Source organism: Alligator mississippiensis, chromosome 9 (assembly GCF_030867095.1).
Source record: "Alligator mississippiensis isolate rAllMis1 chromosome 9, rAllMis1, whole genome shotgun sequence".
Taxonomy (NCBI): domain Eukaryota; kingdom Metazoa; phylum Chordata; order Crocodylia; family Alligatoridae; genus Alligator; species Alligator mississippiensis.
Genome location: NC_081832.1, coordinates 3,061,929 through 3,076,063, shown reverse-complemented (window position 1 = coordinate 3,076,063; position 14,135 = coordinate 3,061,929). Strand labels below are relative to the sequence as shown.

At 54.3% G+C, this 14,135-nt stretch overlaps 1 protein-coding gene across 2 annotated transcripts in view; it reads left to right on the top strand.

Moving 5' to 3' along the window:
* The first annotated feature begins 5,718 nt into the window (after window positions 1-5,718).
* The window catches only part of RGS19 (regulator of G protein signaling 19), a 38,610-nt gene continuing 30,193 nt past the window's right edge, over window positions 5,719-14,135 (top strand). For both annotated transcript variants that reach the window (XM_014609735.3, XM_019495244.2), the window contains exon 1: window positions 5,719-5,838. The gene's annotated coding sequence lies outside the window, so the exon portion shown is untranslated. The remainder of the gene's footprint in view (window positions 5,839-14,135) is intronic.

Here is a 14,135-nt window from a genome sequence, read left to right as displayed (position 1 = left end):
TGAACGGTGGCTTACCAGCCCCAAAATGAATGGTTCTACCATTCCCATGCCTAGTTCCCATCCTCATCTTCATCACTGCCCATGGACCTGACTTCCAGCTCCTCTGCAGCTTTGTACACAACACTGGAAGTGTTCGCTATTCAGCTACCGCTGGCAGTAAAAGCCATCGCAGCCTGAAAAATAACACTGGGACGTGAGACGGCCTTTCTCCTATCTGTATTCCTGACATCCACTGCCCAGTGCTATTTCCAGCTGATTTGCGTTTTGCAAACAGACTATCATTTTGGTAACTCCTCGATCTGGATGGCAATTCATCAGGAAGTGACATTGTAGTAGTAATCCCTGCGAGATCGTATGGCGGTGTTAGTTGTCTTACTGCTCAGCAGCGACCAGTTGTGTCTGCTAGAGGGATGTTCCTACAATGCCACATACAGGATTTGAGGACCACAGCCTCACGCTATGTTCTTAGCCTTCTTGTTCATATGCCAATGACCGGTCTTTCTTTCCGGGACTTTTACTATACGTATTTTTTTGCAAGGCTCAGCATTGAAGGGGGAAAAAATTGTTTAGTGCTTGCAAAGCTCTACTAGACATAATAGAGAGGCCTCTGGGGACAGATTTATCCTGCCTTTAGCTAGGCAACCACCCTGTTTAATCCCCTCCATGCTATCACTGCTTTGAGATCCACACTCCAGATCTTCCAACTGTTCCTTTCTTTACAAGTCTGAGGGCCTGAGGATAACTCCTGGACTGGCAATTAGTGCCATTCATCCTGGGAAAAGTGGTGAATTGGCCTTCTCTATTCAAAGGAGGCTAAAAATAGGGGTGAAATTGGAGTGAAAAATGGGTGAACTCATCAAATATCCCAGCCAGTAGTATCACACCTTTGGGAACAGATCCCAAACACAGAAACAGGGTAGCGAGTCTGGATTTTACTCTACCATCTAACACCGCTCATAAAAATCAGCGCTATTGCTTCCATTTGGGTTGCATTCGTGTATGGTGATTACCAGCAAAAGGCCAAATCTGAAAGCCTTGGTTGCATTTTTCACCCAAATTTAACTCAGCTCAAGATCCTTTGGCTTCAGTGAGTGCTTTACCTGAGAGAGGAGGGAGTGGGCATTGCCTGGGTGAACAGCCCTTTTTTCCAAAAGGGGCAGGATCTTTCACCCTCGGCAAGCAAGCAATCATCAGGATGAACCGCGAGCGGCTCCACAGAGGATGCGGAGTGCAAGTAGAAGGAGACCTCTGTGAATAAACAGTGCAGAGAGCAGACAAAGTGTCCTTTGTAATTGGTAAGCTGCTTCTTCCCTTGTGCGGTGCACGGCCCAGACCCAGAGAGCTCTTGCAGGGGCATATCCATCAGCAGTTCGGAGGCCTGCTTCTCCCCCAAATGCCAGCTTGCAGATGTGATGGAGAAAAGGACTGGAAAGCAGTTGGGTCCCTTCTCAGTTATGCACCGAAAGGGGCTTTCCACCTCTGTGAGATCCTGCCAGGAAGCAGTCAGATGCCTTCTACATACAGAGGGGCTCGCGAGTGCTTTCACTGTATGGGTACAGCCATGGGCAGATCTGGGACTTTGGAAAGGGAGAGACACACATGGCATAGGACATCATTGTGCATCATAAGGAACTCATTTTTCTCCAGTTAAATGAAACTACACAGTTTACTGATATGCCGGGGGGCTAGTACTACATTATTCCCTTTATAAAGCAAAAAACAAATATAATGATTGGTATGTGCATTCATTTGCTAGTTTGAAGGTTTTTTGGTTTTTTTTAAATGCCACAAATTAGGCAAAAAATAGTCAAACTACCAGTTTCAAGAGATATTTCCTCATTAGTCCTGTAGTCATTATGGTTAGATGTACATCTCTTCTTCAGGTTCATAAAGCAAAATCTAGCCGTTTTGAGCATGTGGATAGTGCCTCCATAATTAACCGTCAGTCATTTCTACACCTGAGTGAATATGACCACCCCTGAGTTAAGGTTTTTAGCCAGAGCTAAAAACAATCCGCAGGGCTGTGAAATAAGAGAGACGTTACCAGGAATGGCCAACAGACAGCCAAATTGCAGAAGAAAGGCTAGTTGGCAAAATGAAACACCAAGACCATTAAAAAGGAGACGGGGTCATTCCCACCCGTGGAGTGGAGAGAGATTAGGAGGAATCAAGGAGGTGATAATGAGCCATGAAGTCAAGAAAGCCACATGATGCTAAATCCAAGTCATCCATGATGCCACACAATGACTCTCTCAGCGCTGTTCGATCAGGCTCTATCCGTGGCCCCAGACACCTCTGGGATCCCCACACAATAGCCCTGGTCATCAGTCAACTTTCCCCAGGCATTCCTGGAAAGCCACGGCCTTTCCCTAGCCAGGGGCTTGGATGGCATCAGGCCCTGCCCGCAAGAGGGTCGAAGCCAAACAACACCAGGAGCAACCTATGTCAAGAGCATAGCAAGGCTGATTTGGACTCTGGTTTAAGCATATTAGTGTTTACACCTTGGCAGCTGCTGGCTCCACTCAGGGACCCGGGAATTCAGTTCAATCCCGGTTGGTGCAGGTGATAACGCCGTTGTCAATTCCTGTTGTTGCGGCGGTCTCCAAAACGTGGCACGTGGGCAGAAACCATCCGGCGTTGCTAGAGGACATGGGGACATTTGCGTCCCACGATTGCATTCCACCAGGGCAACAAGGTCCTTTGGGTAAATCCGATCTCATTTATTAGATCAACTAACATTTTGGTTGGTCCGGTACAAGATATGGGATGTATTCACCCAAAGAACCTTGTCTGCCTATGTGCTTAGACCGGCACGGCTACAACCAATACCCATTTCACCAGGGAAGGCACAGCAGGGAAGCCCGCCATGCCCAGGACCATGCGTAGGGGCTAGGAACCATGGATGACCATGGGACAAGCAACCGCCCTCAAGGTTCAGCCTCTTACAAGAGGCCGAGAAAAGCAAGACTCTTCTAGTGGTGGAGTTGGGTGACACCTGCCGGATGCAGTCAATATTGCAAGCCAAGGCAATGCGACCAGGTGATGCCTTCTCCATCAGTAATTAATATGTGGTGGGGGATGGGATGGGAGGATGGATGGGTTTCAGTTACTGTGCAGTTCCTCATATCAACCCCTGTTCAGCCGGATGCACTGAGCAACTGGACAGCACAGCTATGGCCGAGTCCTGCTCTGCTCCAAATAAGCAGGGAACCTAAACCAGGACCGTGCCAATGGCATGCATTTAATAAAATGTAAATTCCCAGCAAACATTACCAATCGCGTGCGGGGATCTCCAAACTCCTTCATGCTTTTTAAGTGGAGAGAAAGATGGAGACTAAACAGGGAAGTTGGGAGATTTGGATAAAAGAGGGATGAAAGGGTTCGGGATTTGTTTTCAAGGTTTACCAAGGAGTCGTGCAAAATCAGTATTAAACTATGCTTAAGGTGGCCTGTTTCTAAACAGTCCAGTGATCACTGCAGAGATGCCACCGATCATTCCTGGAGTCGTGAAGCATGGCTCAAATGTAATAAAACCGTTTACAGGCAGCAAGATCGTCACGTCCCTCCTCGATTCTTTTCCAGAGCACCGGTGAGATTAAGTTTGGCTTTTCCCAGAAGTTACTACCAGCTGTCCAAATGGGCCAGGGCTTTTTATGGGGGGGTGGAGGGCGTGGGGAAAGGGCCTGGCAAAACATCAAAGCCAAATCAGATCAGGCCTCCTGGTTATTCAACGTGGCATTTGTAATTGCTACAAAGATGTGTCTCCTCCTGCAAACTATATAGATGTTTAAAGAAGGAGATAATAAGGACAAGCTGTCTGTGGCATGCAGGGGGCAGATTGAGCGGAGAGTTATTCATCCATAGTGCTACTTGGTGTGTCATCTGGAAGCAAATGCCCCGGCCTGCATCTTGCTCTTTCTTTTTTTGAAAGGAGATGGTTTAAAAAGAAATAAAACAACAACGGTCTGCAGTCTTTTTTAGCAATATTTGGAGCAATGCATCTGATTGGGGTTACCCGGAGCAGCAAAGCACAGCCCCCGGGGCTCTGGAGGAGATAACAGACATTTCCTGGAGATGTTGAAGGAGCCTCCAGACATTTCAGACCTTCCAGCTAAATTAAATCCTAAAGCAAATCCAGGGACTTGAGTCCTGATTGAATTGCGGTGGGGGGAAGGGACAAGACTGACATCTGCCTTGCTGAAACAGAGACGGCTTTACAGATTTGAGGGAAAGTTTATATGGCCGAGGCCTCATCTTTCACCTCTGCGAGTCAAGAGAGCCGCGCCATCCATTGTGGAACAGGGTCCTGCAGGAAGACACACTCTCGCGTGTGCCCAAAGGGGGAAGAAACACTCTCTAGCCTAGCTGGTGTGTGTGTCCAAAGTAAAACAGAGGGCGTGCGTGTGTTGGGCTCCACGGGGGCAACAGCTTGACACCTAAACCCTGGCAAATTGCTACGCCCGCAGGGTGGGTAGCCCGGATCTTCCTCCAGGACCTTAATACACCCAAACCCTGGACAATTTCTAAGCCCATGGGGTGGGTAGCCAGGCTTTTCCTCCAGGGCCTTAATACACCCAAACCCTGGAAAATTGTTAAGCCCATGGGGTGGGTAGCCTGGCTTTTCTTCCAGGACCTTCATACACCCAAACCCTGGAGAATTTCTAAGCCCATGCAGCAAGTAGACAGGCTTTTTAGGAGCCCAATACACACAAACCCTGGATGTTGTCTAAGCCCATGGAGTGGGTAGCCCAGCTCTTCCTCCAGGACTTTAACACACCCAAACCCTGGACAATTTCTAAGCCCATGGGGTGGGTAGCCAGGCTTTTCCTCCAGGGCCTTAATACACCCAAACCCTGGAAAATTGTTAAGCCCATGGGGTGGGTAGCCTGGCTTTTCTTCCAGGACCTTCATACACCCAAACCCTGGAGAATTTCTAAGCCCATGCAGCAAGTAGACAGGCTTTTTAGGAGCCCAATACACACAAACCCTGGATGTTGTCTAAGCCCATGGAGTGGGTAGCCCAGCTCTTCCTCCAGGACTTTAACACACCCAAACCCTGGACAATTTCTAAGCCCATGGGGTGGGTAGCCAGGCTTTTCCTCCAGGACCTTCATACACCCAAACCCTGGAAAATTGCTAAGCCCATGCAGCAAGTAGCCAGGCTTTTTAGGAGCCCAATACACACAAACCCTGGACGTTGTCTAAGCCCATGGAGTGGGTAGCCCAGCTCTTCCTCCAGGACTTTAACACACCCAAACCCTGGAGAATTTCTAAGCCCATGGGGTGGGTAGCCCGGCTTTTCCTCCAGGACCTTCATACACCCAAACCCTGGAGAAGTGCTAAGCCCATGCAGCAAGTAGCCAGGCATTTTAGGAGCCAATACACCCAAACCCTGGAGAATTTCTAAGCCCATGGGGTGGGTAGCCCGGCTTTTCCTCCGGAACCTTGATACACCCAAACCCTGGAGAAGTGCTGAGCGCATGCAGCAAGCAGCCAGGCTTTTTAGGAGCCCGATCCACCCAAGCCCTGGACACAGTGTAGAGCCGTGGGGCGGGGTGGGGAGCCGGGCTGTGCCGCTCGCGGTGCGGGGTGCGCGGCGCGGTGCAGGGCGCGGTGCAGGGCGCGGTGCGGTGGGAGCGCGGGGCTGTCGGAGCGCGGCGGCCGCCGCAGCGGCTCGGGGCAGGGAGGCGCAGGGGCCGGGGGACGCGTGCGCAGCGCCGCCCCTGCTCGCTCGCTCTCCCTCCCGGGGTGCCGGAGCCGGAGCCGGAGCCGGAGCGGAGCCGGCGGAGCCTGGGGCCCGGAGCCCGCCGCGGGGGTCGCAACTCGGATGCACGGATCGTGAGTGGCGAGCAGGCGGCAGCCGGCCGGGGGGGTCCCCTTGCAGCCGGGCATCCCCCGGGGAGGATGCCCCGGGCTGCGGGCGAGCCCCGTTGGCGGGGGCAGGCAGCGGAGCACCGGGGAGAGAGCGGAGCCCCCCCCAAGCCCGGGGGCACTGGGTGGCAAGGGGTGCATGGGGGGCTGCATGGCACGGGGGTGCCCGGGCGCAGCAGGCGGGGTCCGGGGCATCCTTGCCGGCGGGCGCGGGGGTGCCAGCTCCGGCAGCGCCGCGCTCAGGGGGCCCGGACTGGCCTTTTGTCTCGACCGTGGCGTGCCAGGACTCCTGGGGTCCCCGCCTGGCGTGCCCACCCCGCTGGGAGCTGGCCCGTCCCGGAGCATCCCCTGGGGATGCACCTGGGGGGGACGCCGAGGCTCCCTGAGGAAGCTCCCCAGGCTTGGCACGGCGCCACGGCCTGATTTCAGACGCCAGACAAAACGCGTCGGGCGAGTGGGAGGGATTCCCCGGCTCCTCCGGAGCCCCGTCCCCATCCCGGTGACCCTCGCCCCGTCCGACAGCCGCGGGGCCAGGCGGCTTGGCCTGGCTTCGGGGAGCGCACGGGAGGGCTCCCCCAGCTTGCGCTACCGGGGTCGCTCCCCGCCGTCACCCTCCAGGAAATAACTCCGCGCCAATGCAGAATAAAAGGCGTCGTGGGTGGGGGTCCCGTGTTGCTGGAGCCCGGGGCACGGCCTGCGGATGTCGGGAAGCAGAGGCGAGGGGGTAGGCCACGTCCCTGTCGCCCCCGAGTGCCGGGCGACACGTGCCTGTCCGTCCCCGCGTGGCATCTCACGACGCCTCCGCTCTCGCGTGGGACGGTGAGCTGCGGTACCTCGCGTCTGTCTCGGGCACGCTTATCCGGCAGGACTGGGCGGAGAACCGGAGGTTGCTGAGACCCGCGGCGTTCGGTGGCAAAACAGCCTCTTTAAAAACCACCTTCGAGAGGGAGGGTTTTGAAACAACAGCCGGTGTCTCCTAGAAGAGAGCGAGGTTTCTGGCAGGTTTCGGAGCTGACTTGGGTGCGTGCACCCACCCCAATCCCAGCCTCCCCTCTCCCGGGGGAGAGAGCAAGCTCCACGCCAACCTGCCATGGCCCTTTCGAGCCTTCTCGTGGTGCAGGTTGGCTGTCAAGAAGGTAAAATCCTCAAAGCTCAGGCCACAAGCATTTGCTGAGGGGTCACAAGCTATTCCTTTCCCTTCCTGCTTGGGGTTTTTTTTGTCCTCGCAGGCTCTTGTGACACAGAATCAATACGTACAACCACGAGCATCTCAAAAACCCCAGCAGCGTGTGGTGTTTGTTAACTTATTGGCAGAGGGGTTGATTCTGTACGAAGGCCCAAAATAAAACATAAGAGACGGTCCCCGAGTTTTCTTCTGGTCACCATTGCTACCTGTTTCTGCCGGGGTCCGGCATCACTCACCCCTTGCTGGATCCCTGCACGGTCCAGGGGGAACCCCTGCCCCACAATATTCATTAGCATTTCCCTTCACTTGCTTATTGGCTTTTGCCTATTCATTTGCAACTTTCAAGAGGCTTTGAGGCAACATTTTTAAAGCCAGTTATTGAAATGCTTTGTGTGAATAACTGCCTTTTCAGTTTAAAAAGCATACTGGGTAGTATCCGGGGGCCGGGGGGAGGGTGGCTAGGAAGGAAAAGAGCTCATCTCATGATGCAACAGACAGTGGCTCAAGACAGGGGCGAGGAGGAGGTGGTAACATTGGGTGAAAATTGCCTAAATGTTCCGGGGTGTGGGAAGCGGGTGAGGTTAAACCCAGAAGCCAGCTCTGAGCAGACTGAACTTATAGGGATCTTTGCAATCTCACTACAGCTGTCAGAGGCCTGTTCCCAGGAGACCTGAGGCCTGACATATCTTGAACCAACTCAGCCACCTCCCACCTTAGCATGAGCTGAAAAAAAGATCCAGTTTGGAGGCGCGCGTTATTGCTCAGTGCATTTTTCGGATAAAACATTAGTGCGTGGTATTGCTCAGTGCGCGTTATTGCTCAGTGCACGTTTCGGATAAAAATTAGTGCGTGGTATTGCTCAGTGCGCGTTATTGCTCAGTGCACGTTTCGGATAAAAATTAGTGCGTGGTATTGCTCAGTGCGCGTTATTGCTCAGTGCACATTTCGGATAACCATTAGTGCGTGCTATTGCTCAGTGTGCGTTATTGCTCAGTGCACTTCCGGGTTGGAGGTACACGTTAGGATAAAAAATGATGCACCCGTAATAGCTCTGAGTCTTGTCTAAGCCTTCTCCTCTGGGTTACCTGTTGGGTGATTATCGGTCTGTCACTCGGGTGGTTTTCCTAGGGGTGAAGCACTCTCCAGCAGGGTTTTGTCTGTGCCTGGCACTTCACTCCAAAGGGGTGACAGCTTGTTTTAGCATCAGGTCTTCTGCCAGTCCGTGTCAGGCCATCACGCTGGCCCTGTGAGTTTGTGCGTGTGTGTTAGCTCCATGCACGCACTAGGACCCTTGAAACCCGGGCTGGCTGCCTCGAACCCAGATTTCCTAGAGACGCCAGCCTGCCTGCCACAGTTAGCACTGCTAACTGCTCTTCTCCAAGAAGTCTTGCAAGCTGATTACTGCCACCGTGTCTGGAGAGCAGCCTGAGTTGTAGGAAGGAGATCCCAAGGCTGTAGCGGCCTGGACCAGGCCCCTGTCACTGGGCTCTTTGATTCATAGATGTTGTTAGATGTTAGGGTCCGAAGGGACCTGAATAGACCATCAAGTCCACCCCCCAGCTTTGGGACACATCCAGCTAGGTTCCTCCAGAAACACATCTTCCTCCAGTTCAAATCATCGTCCTGCAGGCTCTGCTTCGCAGGAAGCCTGCACTTTGGAGAAGGGCATTTCTGGCTGTGAAAGAGCAAAGGTCATTGTGGCATATCACTACTTTTCTTCATCAAACCAGGCTTTGCAATGGGCCTGTTTCATCCGGTCTCGGCTTGCTGTAGCAGAGGTGTGATGGAGCAATCCATATCCCGTTCTGCTCTGACTATTACAGTCATCCCTCAGACAAGTCCAGGGGCCCCGATGCTGCAGAGACTGAAAAACACACCCCGGCCTACAGAAACTGGACCTCACCCTTAGTGAGCTTGGGGCTTTCTGCATGGCCTTTCAGGTTGCAGAGCTGTGAGCGAGTTCACTTGTGTGCCCCGTTACAATACAGCCTGGAAGTTGGGAGTACAGGCTGCGAGGCCAGGACCGGTGGGGTAAGGAAAAATCGCAGTTAGGAAAAGCAGCTCGACTTGGGTGGGTTCAATTCAGACACTCCGAAGTCTGCCGTCATCTAAAAAGCCACCTCCAAAACCTGAGCTCAGGCTTCCAGGATGAAAGCACTTTTTGGAAATCAGGAAGACATCTCCCAAGTCTCCCCTGCGGTTTTCAGCTGGGAAGCTCTTCCTTCCTTCCAATGTAGGTCACAGAGCGAGGGAGGGAGGATGGGGTAGGGGGATTTCACTTCTTCCCTGCTGCATTGGGAAAGAAGCTTTCATTGTTCAATGGCTTTAATTATATAGGACAGATTTGCTCGGTGCCAGACAGGCGGGTACAGGAAAAGGCAGCTTCCTCCAGAGGTAAGTCTGGAAGGGATGAACCAGAGGTGGGGGTTCACTGGACCATTGGTGAACCCCGTTCTCTTCTTTTAAAACTTCACGATGCCCCTGGATTGCAGTCGGAGCTGCCCCCAGCTACCCAGCGCGTGGGGTGCAGACGCTTCACAGCTGGGCTGTTATTTCCAGGAGGCACCGGCTTTGCGGCTACCTATAGGCCTTCCACAGGGAAAACTCTTCTTGGCACTTGGTTCCTCGTGAAGGTGTCCTGTCACGGTTACAGACGGTAATGGGCTTAGCTCTGAATGGCAGAGGTGGGTTTGAGTCTTTCCCTGCCTTGCAAAAAGCAAAGGTGTCATTAATCTAAGGCTTCGGGGGGAGGAGGAAAGAGAAACCTTCTGAGATGCAGTTGAATCGGACTCACAGAAATAAACAATATAAGCGACCTCAAGAAAGTGCCTATCGGTGATTGCCTAATACCTCACCTTTCCAGCCGCCCCCTCCGTGGAGACAGCTCTGATTCCTGTGGTTTGACCTTTAAGGTGCTTTGCTAACATGCTTTGGCATCGGGGAGCTACTTGTGTGTTTTCAGAGCCATTTCTGCAAAACCCTGTTGTACCAGCGTCATGCTTTGCAACCCCAGAACGACACACGAGGCGCCCGGTTCCCGCGCCGCGATGGTGGTGCTGGTGGCAGGGTGAGGCAGGAGGACCTTTGGAGGGGCCCTGAGCCGTGCCGAGGACCGGAGCTCTAAGGAAAGGAAACCAGATGGCACGCAAGGCGTTTGTGGGTGAGCAAACCTTCGGTGGGTGCAGAGGCTCCGCTGTTACCTGGCAGATCAGAGGGGAAAGTCAGGCCTCCCGCCAGGAGTTATTTCTTTTTCTCCCTTCCTTCCCTGCCTCATGCACAGACATGAAATCTGCTGGTTTCTTAAACAGTTTCCTCCAGCAGAAGGCAAACGCCCATCATATTTTGGCTCTGCAGCGTGGCAGAAGAGCATCCGTGGATGTGATCTCTGCAAAGGCAAGGGCAGCTCGAAGCTGGCTCTCAGAGCCGCTGTTCCCGAGCAGCACCTGGGTGAGAGAGCTGGCTTTCCCCGGGGATTTAGTGCTGGTGAAAGGTATGGTGGTGACAGTGCTGGGGACGCTGTCCTCGGACCAGGTGCAGCACGGGCAGTGTGAGCAACTCCTGCCTGCCTCCCCCGGCATGCCTGAAGCCTGGTCGAACCCCTGCGTCCGCCCGAAGCTCCCTCCATGGCCTGTCCAGCCCTCGGCCTCAACAGCTGCAGGGTTTGCGGGCAGCATCAGTCGCACGACCCCACGGGAGCTGAGCGCATGCACCGAGACCCAGGCAGCACGGAAAAAGGCTGTCTGAGCTGCCTGCCGATAACGTGATGATTTTAAGGCATCCTTTAGCAGGTAGTGACTTCTAGGCAGGCTTGGGTTTGCATAGGCAGCCCTTAGGATGACATGCCCCACATGTGCGTCCCCTAGTCTGCATCGGAAAGGAAGTCGCAGTCAGAGAGGCAACGAGGGCCTGGTTGCCCGGCCTTTCGGCACCACATTTTCATCAGCGGTGGGAAGACTTCAGCGTGACGTGGCCGGTGTTTCCTTCCTCTTCTGGAGGCTGACGGCTGCTGCCTTTGCAGCGCTCTCAAACCCTGCTCCCTGCCAGCAGGCCCAAGCTGAACCCAGCAGCTCACTTGCCGCCCTCCCAAGTGTTTAAAATAAATGTGCCACGTCTGCCCCGACCTGTTCGGTGGGATCGCGTGCAATGAGGACGGGGTCTGCGGTTCCCCTGTGTCTGCAGCTGGGCAGATGGAGGGGAGGTGACTTGTTCCTCTCTGTGCTTGGGAAGAGCACATAAATAGTGATGGCACCAGGGGCACGTAGGTCTGTATCGTGCGTGGAGGAGAGGCTCCCGTGGGTCCCTGCAAACTTAGGAGGGTGTGAAGAAGAGTGACTGTGTGGCAAGACCCTGGACTGGCATTCAGGGACCTGCCCTTAGGCTTGTGGCCTGACCTCAAGCAAGCCCCTGATGTCCCTTACTCCTTGGTTTCCCCTCTGCAAATGCAGCAAATGCTTCCCAACTTACAGGGGGTGCTGCGATGGTGGGAGCCATGTGCGTATCCAGCTAGATCAGCTTGCTGGCCTGGTGCACTCACCTTCTCGGGGCTGGTACCGATGGTTGTGCAGAGGAGGCAAACGCGGTTCCTTGTGCTGCCTGCATGTGAAACTCCAGTGTACCACCGCCTCTCAGCCACGGGGCTAGATGGTGGGTGATAACCCACACTTTGCCTGATTTAGCTTCCCTTCTTAGGAACAGCGGTGGCCCAGCCTGGCACTTCCTCCAGGCTGTCTTGTCAGGGTCCTGCCTCTGGCAGCTGCAGCTGCTTCTGGGGAAGAACCGGAGACAGGAAAGCAGCCTCCTCCTAACTCCCAGGAATGAGAAGTTGGGTCAGCACTCTAAGGTTTTGTAGTTAGTCCCAAACTATTCCTGTTCCTGATACTGTATGTTGGATGGTTTGGTCACACGCCCAGGCTCCCCCAGCTCTTGCAAAGCTTTTGGCCTCGGTGACCTCCAGTGGCACGGAGTTCCCCAGGCTCCTGTTGTGTTGCCTGCAAACGCCTCTCCTTGTCTCGGTGTGATGTGCCCCCTTTTGCTGCCTTGGTCCTGTATAATGAGAGCGTGCAGGAAGGGCAGCCCCCAGGCTCCCTTTTCCCAGCCTGGCCTTTTTCTGCAAGGGGATATGCCTGGAAGTGGTTCTCGTTCTGGCATGGGTGACCAAGCTGCAGTTGAGCACAGATTTGCTGGCGCAGGCCCCAATAGTCACATCAACCCTCGCCCTATCAGTGCCGTTCCCAGCCTGGAAACTTATTCACTAGGACGTTCGCACAAAGCAAACTCAGGGTGCAGGACGGGTGTGGATGCTGCTCCCGTACACGCGTCCTGCGTGCTTTCCTCGGACGGAAGAAGCTGAGAACAAGATGGCCAAGTGTCCATTTGCAGCCCATCTAAATCTGTCCCTCCCTTGCAAAGAGCATCCCTCCAGGCCGCGCACAAAGCCTTATTGGATCCTTGCCTTGCCTCGTCTCTCTAAGTCTTTAAGTGCTAACCTGACGCAGGCATGTTTCAGTAGGTGCCTTGGCTGATTGAACAACCAAGCTGCTTTCCTGGATGTTTTGAAAAGCTTCCAGAACTGCAGCCATGGCTCGGTCCCTGTAAGTGAAACTGGGGTTACATAGGAAGCACCAAACCACAGTGCATGGAGTGGGCGAGCAACAGCTGCCTTGTAGCTCCCACCCTGGCCAGCTGCAGGGAAGAGGAATGGAGTGAAATTGCTCTTTCCCTTGCCCTACGCTCTCCGGGTCTGCACAGCGCCCGGTGCAGGAGTGTTTAATCCTTCAGAAGCCGGAGCAGGATCTGCCTGTCCGTGCTGGGGCCTGGGCTGGCTAGCGAGGGGGTCCCAGAGCGAGAGCGCTAGCCCAGCAGTTGCATTTCCGATGCCCAAGAAGGCCAGGCCTTATGGCTACCTTGGGGGCCCTTTTAATGGGATGTTCTCTAAGCCCAGGGCAGGCTGTTCCAATTCCCTTTTATCCCTGTGCTGATGAAAGGGAAACGCTCCTAATGAGTCTCATCCCCTGAAATGAAGTCTCCAGAGGCCGAGAACCTTCACTGCCTGGGAGGGCAGGCCCTGACCGGCCTTGCTGCCCGCGGTGCATGCCCACGGAGGGGCAGGGGCAGGGGCCAATTCGGGAAGCCGACAATGCTGCAGACATGCAAGTTGAGCATGCATCTTCTCCATGGGCCGATGCGCTGATGTTGCCGGGACCCTGGCAAGGCGCTGGGGGTCTTGTTTGAGATGTGCAAGGCTGGGTTTGACTTCCTGCTACATGTGTTAGGGGGGAATTTAAGCCTCCCTCAAAGGCATTGGTGCTGGCTGCAGCCCAGGCTGGGGCTGGGACTGGGCTGTGCCAATGCTTCTGCTAGGGCAAAGCCAGAGGTGCCTGGCTAGAGGGTCTTGCCCCTCTGCTTAGGGTCAGAGTAATGATATATTAGGGATCCAGAAGGAATTTTACCCCATGGTCTGCTTGGTACGGATTCAGGGGGTGCCTTTCTCTATAGAGGGGAACCTTTGAGTATATTAGCAACCTTTTGCAGAACCAGGACGTTGGCCACCATCGTCCCCCTGCTTTCCCTGCAGCAGGTCAGGGTGTGATGTCCTGTGTTGTGTCAGAGCTGACAGGGGTTTGATGAAGAGTTTAGATTATTGATTTAGGTAGGATGGTTTGGATAGGGCTGATCCTACCGCAGGCAGGGGTTGGACCAAATATGACCTCTGGAAGTCCCTTCCAGCCCCACTTCTCTGCGATTCCCAGGCAGGGCTGATAGTAATAGTGAAGGATTCACTGGGTGGCTGCTCAGGGATGGGTTGTATCGGGCAGCAAGGGCCGCAAGGGAGAGGACTTAGAGCTGCCATGCTCACCCAGATGGCTTCTGCTGTACTCCTGATTGTGGCTTCCCAGCATCTCTTCCCCCCAGATTGCACCCGGGGTCTACTTAGTGCATGCACCGGGACTGCTTTTCCTGCCACAACCCATGCAGTGAGAGAAATGCAGCACCCAGAGCACCGTGCTGTACTTTGGTCTTTCCTTTGAGGCGGCTTGTCTTTGCCATGGTTTGCTGAGAACAGGGCGTGTGGTTGCAA